The sequence below is a fragment of the Saccostrea echinata genome, unplaced genomic scaffold (genome assembly GCF_033153115.1).
Source record: "Saccostrea echinata isolate AGI-Se365-2 ecotype Australia unplaced genomic scaffold, CSIRO_AGI_Sech_v1 ptg000012l, whole genome shotgun sequence".
Classification (NCBI taxonomy): domain Eukaryota; kingdom Metazoa; phylum Mollusca; class Bivalvia; order Ostreida; family Ostreidae; genus Saccostrea; species Saccostrea echinata.
The window spans coordinates 17,671,553-17,682,405 of NW_026889761.1; positions in this window are offsets into that span (position 1 = coordinate 17,671,553).

Consider the following 10,853-nt stretch of genomic DNA (forward strand, 5'->3'; position numbering starts at 1 on the left):
AAACTTGTACACTGACATATAATAGTGGGAACTATTCAACTTTGTCATAATTTTCTGACCTTGACCTGTCCTTTGACCTTGACCCGACTAGTACTATTCTTTTATTTTGCTCAATTCATCTATGTTTCAAGAGACCGCTTAAGATATTTTCATCAAATTCCATACAAGTTGAAAAGCTATACAACTGTGTCATACTTTATTTTACCTTGATCTTCCCTATTACCTTGACCCGACTATTCCTCATTTTCCATTTGTCCAAGTTTCAAAGGTAGTGTTCAAGATATTTTTTATCAAGCTTTGTATACTGATACAATTTGGTGAGAGCAATTAAAGTGTGTCTTTTTTTCTCTCTCTGTGACCTCTGTATTATTGATTTCTTTTAAATTTTACTTTTGTTCACTGGTCACATATTTCAAATTCAACAAAATGTGACATGAGGATCAGATACAGATCTAATACACCTAGTAGCAAAACAATCAGAAATGTATGTGTAAGTATGAAATGTTTGTTTGTTGTTTAACATCCCTCTCGAGAATTTTTCACTCATATGGAGACGCCACCACTTGCCATTGGAGGGCTGCAAATTTATACCTGCACTATGGGCCATTGAGCAGTGAGAGATTTTTCGTGCCAACACCTACTGAGACACAGAACCTCGGTTTATACAGTCTCATCTGAAGGATTGGTCCCGCAGTGGGATTCGAACCTGCAACATAAGGATCAATCAACTCCTTACTCCAAAGTACGAAATGTATACTGCTTATAAGCTAGGAACTGGCCTCCAAAATCTCTTCTCAACCAGAGTCAACGAGGAAACTGAGATGAGGAATAAAAGCATTACCTGCATCTATGCACATCATAGTAAATATTTCCACACATCCACAATTAGTACAATAAAAATGAATAAATATAGGATCTCCCATGATTTGTAGTTGCCAAGGCTCGGGGAAAAAAACACACAATTCATTGGATAAAAATCATATCCAACTACAAAGCATGGGAGATTCTTTTTATCCCATGTTTAATACTTCACAACCAATGTTTTACACCGTTTTATATAGGACTCCACTTTATTTTACTTCATCACACTAACAAAAACCATTGTGACGTCACAACTGCACTTAACTGTGGATTATGAAAAAATTATCCAATGAGTCATATCCACGGGATAAAGGGGTAAACATGGGATAAATATATATATATATATTAAGTAGACTTAGGGGAAAAGAGAAAAATATAGCATCAATGCAATGAATTACATTTGAACTTCAGTGTTTCAAACACTCCTGTCTCAATTACCATGGATATGTTGAATATGGGAGTCCCAGCCATGTATTCTTAAGTATTTTACCTCGAATATCTCTAAGTTTTTTCTGGGTCCCACTGAGTTCGAGGTTTGACTGTAAAACAAACTGTGAAAAACTGTCTTGTTCACTTTTGGTTTTTCCTGCACATTGCTATAAGAAAATGGCCTCAAGATAATGAAATGCTAGATCTACAATTAGTTTAGAATGCAATTTTATTATCAACTAGAACATTTTTTTTCATAATGACTCAAGTAATTGATTATTGATTTTGTGTCTAGAAGTGTATACAAATATAAGATATCATGTACTTATGCCCTGCTCATGGGTTATTTCTTTTTCGGCTATAATTTTTTAACTAAAATAACACTTTTAATACTGAAATATTCAACTACCAGTAATATTATCAAGACAACAAGTCATGTTTTATTGCTTGATGTTGGTAATTCCTCTTGGTACCATTGTCTTAAGACTGAAAGAGCTAAGTTTTTCAAGGGCAATAATTCTTACTTTTTCTTGTATGATGAAAAGAATCAGATCAACTTTTCACATTTTTGACTCACCTGAGCCGAAGGCTCAAGTGAGCTTTTCTGATCACATTTTGTCCGTCGTCCGTCCGTCCGTCTGTCCATCTGTCTGTCCATCCGTCTGTCTGTCCGTCTGTAAACTTTTCACATTTTTGACTTCTTCTCAAGAACCACTGGGCCAATTTTGACCAAACTTGGTACAAAGCATCCTTGGGTGAAGGGGAATTTAAATTGTTAAAATGAAGGACCAAGTCCCCTCACAAGGGGAGATAATCAAGAGAAGACAAAAATAGGGTGGGGTCATTAAAAAATCTACTTCTCAAGAACCACAGGGCCAGTAAAGCTGAAACTTATATGGAAGCATCCTGGGGTAGTGTAGATTCTAAATTGTTCAAATCATGACCCCCGGGGGTAGGGCGGGGCCACAATGTGGAATCAATGTTTTACATAGAAATATATAGGAAAAATCTTTAAAAATCTTCTTCTCAAGAACCACTGGGCCGGGAAGCTGAAACTTATATTGAAGCATCCTGAGGTAGTGTAGAATCTAAATTGTTCAAATCATGACCCCCCGGGGGTAGGGCGGGCCACAATAGGGAATCCAAGTTTTACATTGAAATACATAGGAAAAATCTTTAAAAATCTTCTTCTTAAGAACCACTGGGCCAGAAATACTGAAACTTATATGGAAGCATCCTGGGGTAGTGTAGATTCTAAATTGTTCAATTCATGACCCCCGGGGGTAGGGCGGGGCCACAATAGGGAATCCAAGTTTTACATTGAAATATATAGGAAAAATCTTAAAAAATCTTCTTCTCAAGAACCGCTGGGCCAGAAAAGCTGAAACTTATATTGAAGCATCCTGGGGTAGTGTAGAATCTAAATTGTTCAAATCATGACCCCCGGGGGTAGGGCGGGGCCACAATAGGGAATCCAAGTTTTACATTGAAATATAAAGGAAAAATCTTTAAAAATCTTCTTCTCAAGAACCACAGGGCCAGAAAAACTGAAACTTATATGGAAGCATCCTGGGGTAGTGTAGATTATAAATTATTCAAATCTTGACCCCCGGGGGTAGGGTGGGACACAATAGGGAATCCAAGTTTTACATTGAAATATATAAGAAAAATCTTCTTTTCAAGAACCACTGGACCAATAAAGCTGAGACATATTTGGAAGCATCCTGAGGTAGTGTAGATTCTAAATTGTTCAAATCATGACCCCTGGGGGTAGGGCGGGGCCACAATAGGTATATTAAAAGGGGGGAAATCTGGTAAAGAACAGCATGGCCAAAGTTACTCAGGTGAGCGATGTGGCCCATGGGCCTCTTGTTATTTTAAAAAGACAAAAAACGGCAAGTAAATTTCTACTAATATTCATTCTAGGTATTATTTAAAAAGCAATCTAAAGCAGAGATAGCTTTAACATTGCTGCGTTTGAACACTTTTAGGAAAAATATGTATTTCCATTGTTTGAGTAACTGTGCACCACCTTGTGTGCGATGAGGTGTGGATAAGTATGATTACTTCACATTGTGCTCATGTTAACCAAAACTGGTTTTCTTTGTTATTTCACTCAAGAAGTAACTGTTAGGTCACAAATTAACTGTTGTTTATAGCCCCAAAACTTTTAGAACTTTGATTGCAATTGCGCAGAAAAAGACACATCTCCATACTTGCCAACCTCCAACATGTAAAAATCTGGTCATGACCAGATTTGGAAAGTAAAAAAATCTGGTCATATAACGCGTAATGACATTCATGACACATTTACCATGATTAAATTAAATATATATGCATATATAAGCATTTCTGTATTGAGAATTATTTTATTAAAATGTGGCTTTAACTGAGAATGACAAAATTTTTTATATATATTGATTAAATTTACATGTTAGAAGAGCATTTAAGTAGTAGTTACCGTATAAGTTTTTATTGGTTTTCTCCAGATACCCTATAGAGAGGTTAAAAGGTCACGAGAAGGCGCAGCCTTCGAGTGACCTTTTAACCTCTCTATAGGGTATCTAGAGAAAACCAATAAAAAACTTATACGGTAAGTCACATGTACCATAGCACTCTCAGATTTCCTAATACGACAGAGAGATGATGCATAAGTTGCAAATAAATTTCCTAATATGGTTTGTCACCTGACATAATTATAATTTCACACGCTATATACTGTGCATATATATTACATTTTATTGCACATTTTGTGCACTTGCAATCAAAAAGCGAAAATAGACAAACACAGCGCAATGAGCATGGATCTGGATTTTCTTGAACTTCCGCAAAATTTTGAATGGGACATTTTCTATTGATGATCAAGCTCTCTCACAGATAGGCCAGTTGATAGAGGACGAAGTAAACGTGTTTGATGGTATTGGGGATTTATCTCTTACTCAAACGGATTTTAATTTGACCCAGGAGCCGGTTACACCTGAAAATGTTATACAGCAGTTGGACCATTCTGACGATCGATTTGGAAAGTTTAACGATGACGACGATATGGAAAAGCCTTCTAAAGTCTACCGAGAATAAATTAAAGATTTTGAATAAAATTTAATTGATTTTGTATGCAATTTAAGACATGCACCGCCTATAGGTTATGAAGGCTCCGCCCATGGGTTATGGTGTAGATAACCCATAGTTAAAACAATAGAAAACATGGCGGCCTATGGTATATGGTTTCATTATTCAGTATAATGACCTGAATTAAGTGTGCATATTTTTTAAAGGAAAGTCTTTTCAGAATCTGCATTGCTGATTTGAAGTACATGGAAAGTTAAATGTGCTAAATTTGAAAGTATTCCAATTTAGATTTTGAAGTTATTTTTCCTCGAATTAATTTAATTAACAAGTGCTATTAAATTTACAGTTATGTCTACACTATTTTCAAACACTTTATTTTATCTAATGAAAGTTGTTTTCCAAGATTCCTTGATATGTACATAAATATCGTTTCTCTTTTACTTGGTTCAATTTGGGCTGATGATATATACACGACCGTCGTGCGCATAGAAAAGAAAGTCTATTTACACGACCGTCGTGCGAATAGCTGTTGCAAATTGCTGAGATATATACACGACCGTCGTGCACATAAGTAAGAAAAAAAAATCTATTTACACGACGGTCGTGCAAATAGCAATCGCACATTGCCAGAGATATGCACACGACGGTAATAGCTATTATGCATATAGGTATATATATATACCACATAGGTATATATATACCTGTGCTCGAAGACACGACGTTGTTTGTAAATAGAACTTGACCCCAGTATGACAGGCCAGTAGGAAGCAATTTCAGTTGGGGGGGCGAGCCACATATTTTCAGTTGAGGGGGCACTATCAACTACCAAAAAATCCTTGACAAGCAAAAAAAAAAAGGCCATCAAACGTTTTTATTGAGGGGGCACAAGCATATAGTACCTATGTTTTCTATAGTACTTTATATATCGGCAAAATTATTGGGGGGGGGGGGGCGTGGGTACGCCCCCCCCCCCCCCCGGTGCCCCCCGGTTCCTACAGCCATGTATGAACATTCATGTCAACATTTTTTGGACATTTAAAATAGTATTATTAAATGAATGTTTTTATGAACGGACATTTCTTTTCTTTTACACACATTAAATTAAGAAGAATTTGGTAAAATAAAAATAAAAACTTATTGATAATTTAAAGAGATCCGATCCCGATCGGATTTGTGTGGAGTTCCAACTTTGACATTGTGAGGATGAGATGAGCCCGTTTCTGGCTTTATGTGTACATTTAATCTTTTTTTTTTTCATTGATAGTTTTTTTTAAATAGAAATGCAAGCAATTGATTGTTTCACACGATACTGAATATTTTATTTATGTTGATATTTGAAAAAATGTAAAACATATGAGGGATTGACACCTGTGTAAGATCTACACTCCACCTTTAGATAAAAAAAAACTTTCGTGGGTAATCCCCTATCTGAATTGTAAAATACATAAGTTTAGAAACAGGATGGGGATAATAAACACCACATTGCATCAGTTTTAGTCCGACTAGACTGGGACACATGATCGTGCCCCCTTTATGGTTCTCTCTCACATCTTTAAGTCTTTCTATTCTTTTCATACTTGAAGTTTACAGACTACTTCATTTACATATTTCTATTTGAAACTGAATGAAATACTCTATTATGAAACTGAATGAAATACTCTATTATGGCCCACAACCATTTCCTTTCACACCCCTTTCTTTTTACAGTACAGCTTCTTTTGTGGATAATTTTGATTATTTTACATATATGGCATGTCAAACGTTGCAATATTCGATCTTTTGCATTTGCATTGTATAATTTTCCATTTGCATTGTATAATTTTTATTTGTATTGTATAATTTTCTATTTGTATTGTATAATTTTTCAATTGTATTGTATAATTTTTATTTGTATTCTATAATTTTCTATTTGTATTGTATAATTTTCATTTGTATTGTATAATTTTCATTTGTATTGTATAATTTTCCATTTGCATTGTATAATTTCTTATTTGTATTGTAAAATTTCTTATTTGTATACGATAATTTTTCATTTGTATTGTATCCGCGGACTGTTTATTTGTTTCGTTACGAAGGATTTCATTGGTCAAGTTTCAGCCTGTATGGGGTTGAAGATGTTCCGGATGCTCAAAGCAAACTGGGCTCATATGTATTTGCTTGCTTGATTGATTGATTATTGTTTAACGCCGAGTCGGCAATATTTCAGCCATATTTCGGCGGCATATGTATTTGCGTGCATGTTAGACGGTCATTGGATTCTAAAAAGGGAGCGCTGGTAGATGGCAAATTAATAATCTGTCCTTAGGAATGCTGACTGAGAAAATAAATAAACTGAACTTGAGTGGTGGTAACTACCCCCACCCCCAAAAAACTGAGTTTTCGGGTTTGGGCGGATTTTCTTCTTTTTGTTTTTCTCCTTGTCTCTGGTCATATTGGAAATAAATATTCTCTCCTGCGAGAGAATGAAAATAAATAATCGGATTCGACACCCCCGAGAATCAAATGGTCGTCCCTTAGCATGCACCGCAAATAGAGGAGCCGAGTTTGTGTTTGTAGAGAGTGCGCGATCGGAATTGTGGGAAGGGTACCAGACTAAGTTTGTGATGGGCACCTGAGACCTTTATACAGACTAAATTTTATGACCAATGACATCCTTCGTAACGAAATAAATAAACAATCCTCGGATACAATACAACAAATAAGAAATTATACAATACAAATAAGAAATTATACAATGCAAATGGAAAATATAGAATACAAATGAAAAATTATACAATACAAATGATTTTTTTTACAACACAAATGGAAAATATAGAATACAAATAAACATTATACAATCCAAATGGAAAATTATAAAATCCAAATGGAAAATTATAGAATACAAATAAAAATTATACAATACAAATTGAAAATTATACAATACAAATGAAAAATTATACAATACAAATAAAAATTATACAATACAAATGGAAAGTTATACAATACAAATGGAAAAGATCGAATATTGCAACGTTTGACATGCCATATACATACATGTATAAAATACCTATATGGACGCACCAGCTTGAGGATGGGTATATTATGAGCTATACGTATTCAAGTGTGCCGAAGAATACATTCAACCGAATCGTAATATAATTTCTATCAGTTCCATAAAAATGTAGATGAAGCAGTTAATTTGAGTGATAGAAAGAGAAAACAAATCTATAAAAAAAAGAAAGAATAATAATGAAGATTTCAAATGAAAATAAAATTGGAAAGGGGGTTGATCACTCAACATCCGTTCTAAAAGAGAAGATGTGCAGATCACCAGGGATAGACACTAACTTTCACACTTGGCTACGGATGATAGGAAGGGGGGGGGCAAAAGTTAAATTACTGGGTTATAACCTCCTATATACCCTTTCGGCCCTCAACCACACAGTGCACTCACACTTATGTTGTATTCTGGATCTGGCATGGAATTTCGATGATATATTGATGACCGAATTAATTGATGACGTAAAAAAATTGAAGGTGAGCAGTACTTTCAACCAATGTAATATCATTTGCGGACGAGTGTTATATTTTCATAGTTGCAAGTATGTCATATAACAGTCATTTTAATTGTTCAAATTACTCTAATTTTGGGACAAAAGATTTAGAAACTCAATAAAAATAAAACAAGCAGTTATGCAAAATTTAATGAAATAGTTTAGACGTACTGTCTTTTCCCGAGACACTTTCAAAGTGTAATGTGTATTATGACTCTCTGAAACTATGTTTATTATAAAAGTATTAAACAAGAAAACATTGATGTAACCATCAATTGTCGCCCGGGAAATAAATAAAGTAAACAATGGAAATGAGTCTTGATCATCAAACCGCTTCGATATGTGTGAAAAAGGCATGCATCTAAATGATGGAGACGATAGTAGAGAATATTTTGAAAACTTATAGTCGGATGAAAATCGAACAAAAACGATACCCTTTTAAACTTTATCAATTCCTCAAGTAAATGTTGGCTACATAAAATATAATTTGAAACCAGACACATGCATCACCTATTTTCAAAAATGTCTTTCACTTTAAGATTATAAAACACGAACTGTGTAAAGTACGTTTTTACGTTTTTATGCGATAAGTAAAATTCGATGTTCTAAAAAAAGGGACCTGTCGTTTTTTCGATAGTAATTGACAAGCAACTTTAAATATTAAATATGAAAAAACATATATATTTTTACAGATTCACTTTATTGAAGTAAATATATTGTGTGTCTCGTAATTTATAAAGGGAAAGAACATTCTGATTAACAATCTTTTTAATGTTTAGAAAACCTTTAATTCTTAATAACTTCTCCCACCTCAATCCCCATATACCAACACTTAAAGGACTTATCGCATGATTTTTCAAAAATCTTAATTTTATGAAAAATATTATCTACAACCTTGTTTATTAAAATTCTGGGTACAACAAACGTTGTTGAAAGCATATTTTAAGAGATATTGAGAGTTGAAATTCAAATACGGCAATATGCATATTTCAGTCGGATTTCGGCGAAATACTGCTCTGACGTCATAGGCGACAATTCAGTGATAGAGAGATGAGAAGTTGCACACTATTTACGAAGTTATCAACGACAAATGCAGCTTAATTATAAAAAATGCTGAAAAAATTAATTCCTAACGTGATTTTCAATTGCTATAGAAACATTAACTAGTTCTAAGGTACAAGAATTTTGAGATATTTTCGTTTTTTATTCCAAACATTTAGAATCTGTAGGTCTGATTATGGCAATGTTTCGTGATCGGAAAATTATTTTTCAAGACCGCCATCCCTTACAAAACATATGAAAGCATACTTGCATAAATTAATATTATGTTAAAAACGAAGAATAACAGAGTTTTGTAATATTAAATTTGTGAATCAAAGAAGTTAATACATGTGATAAAATGACAAATCAAATTGTATTGTGATGGCGAGTTTCTTCGTCTTCGCCGCGTCTCCCTCGCTATCGTCGCTGCTATTTTTACAATGTTAACGGATTTTTCAGATTATTTCTTGCTGACAATTCTAAAATATAAGGTTGGATATTAAATTTCATATCGATAAAATCAGTGATCTGGTCGTCCATAACGCAGAAAATTCAGGTTGTATCGCGTATATTTTAGTAAGATTTACGTGAAGAGCTGATCAGCCATTGTCGCCTTTGACGTCACAGGGTCACGTGATCGCTATCTAATTAACTTAGATTTTTAATTCAGGGGTTTTCATTTGAGTCAATAATTGGTTAATTACCGCGGTTTATCCGCAGTAAAAACACAAAATTTATAAACTGTGGTAATAAGGAACGTTTTACGCTTTTTATTTCAAATAATTTAGAAACATGCGATAAGTCCTTTAACTTATATGTATAGAGCAGCCCGGTCCTCCGGGCTGCAATAAAACGTAAAAAAAAAAATACACATGGGAGAAAAAAATTAAAATAGCACAACTCGAGTCACCACATTTACGTTTCGGCAATCATACCACTGCGCCACGAAGTCATTGATAATGACTGATAAATTTAAGACAGATCGCCAAATCTCAAAATAATATGAGAAGAAAAATGAATATATATAAATGCTCACCTTAACCAAAATAAAGTGCAGTCATACACAAAATTATTCAAATGTTGTTTTTCTGGTTAGGAGTGGTCTTTGTCAACACTTTGTCATCGTTTAGGTAGATATACCTCAATATTTACCACATACTCCATACAAACTTGATGATTTTTATAATTATTATATAAGGGAACTGCAATATGTATTAACTTATGAATATCATTATTGTTTAATTTGAGATTACACATGTGTAATAGCAAAGGTTGTATGACAAACTTTTGGTTAAAAAGTGTATTAAAGAAATCACTACTAGAGTAGGCAAAATGTTATAATCCAATGTTCTATGGCTCTTTTAAATTGGTGGGATTTAGTTTAATATGCTTTTCCAGGAACATCAAATATCAAAAACGCTAAAATAAAAAAAAAAAAATAAAGCCCGGAAAACGTATATCTCGGATTAGGTTGTGGTGGAGGGGGTAAACCGCAAGCCTACCAAAATAGTAGGTATAAACATTTTGTTATAGTGACGTGTATATATACAAATACAAGGGCAGTTCTAATAGAAACAGGTTTACATTACACCAACCGGCCCATTGGATCTATATGTCACTTTAGCATATAAATTAACATTCTGAAAAAAGTTTTTCTAATGTTTTCTTACTAAAATGCTCCTAGCCTTAAATCAGTTAAATCACTGCGTGCCGAACTTAACTGGGGACGAAATGTTCAACGAATGACAGAATAAGTTGGTAATGGTCGTGCGAACAGCTTATTAATAAATACATTACACGACGGTTGTGCAAATAGTCATTGAAAAATTATATACACGACGGTCGTGCGAATAGCCGATGAAAAAGTAAGTGCACGACGGTCGTGCATATAGACACTGCCTTCAATTTGTTCCTGCTGGC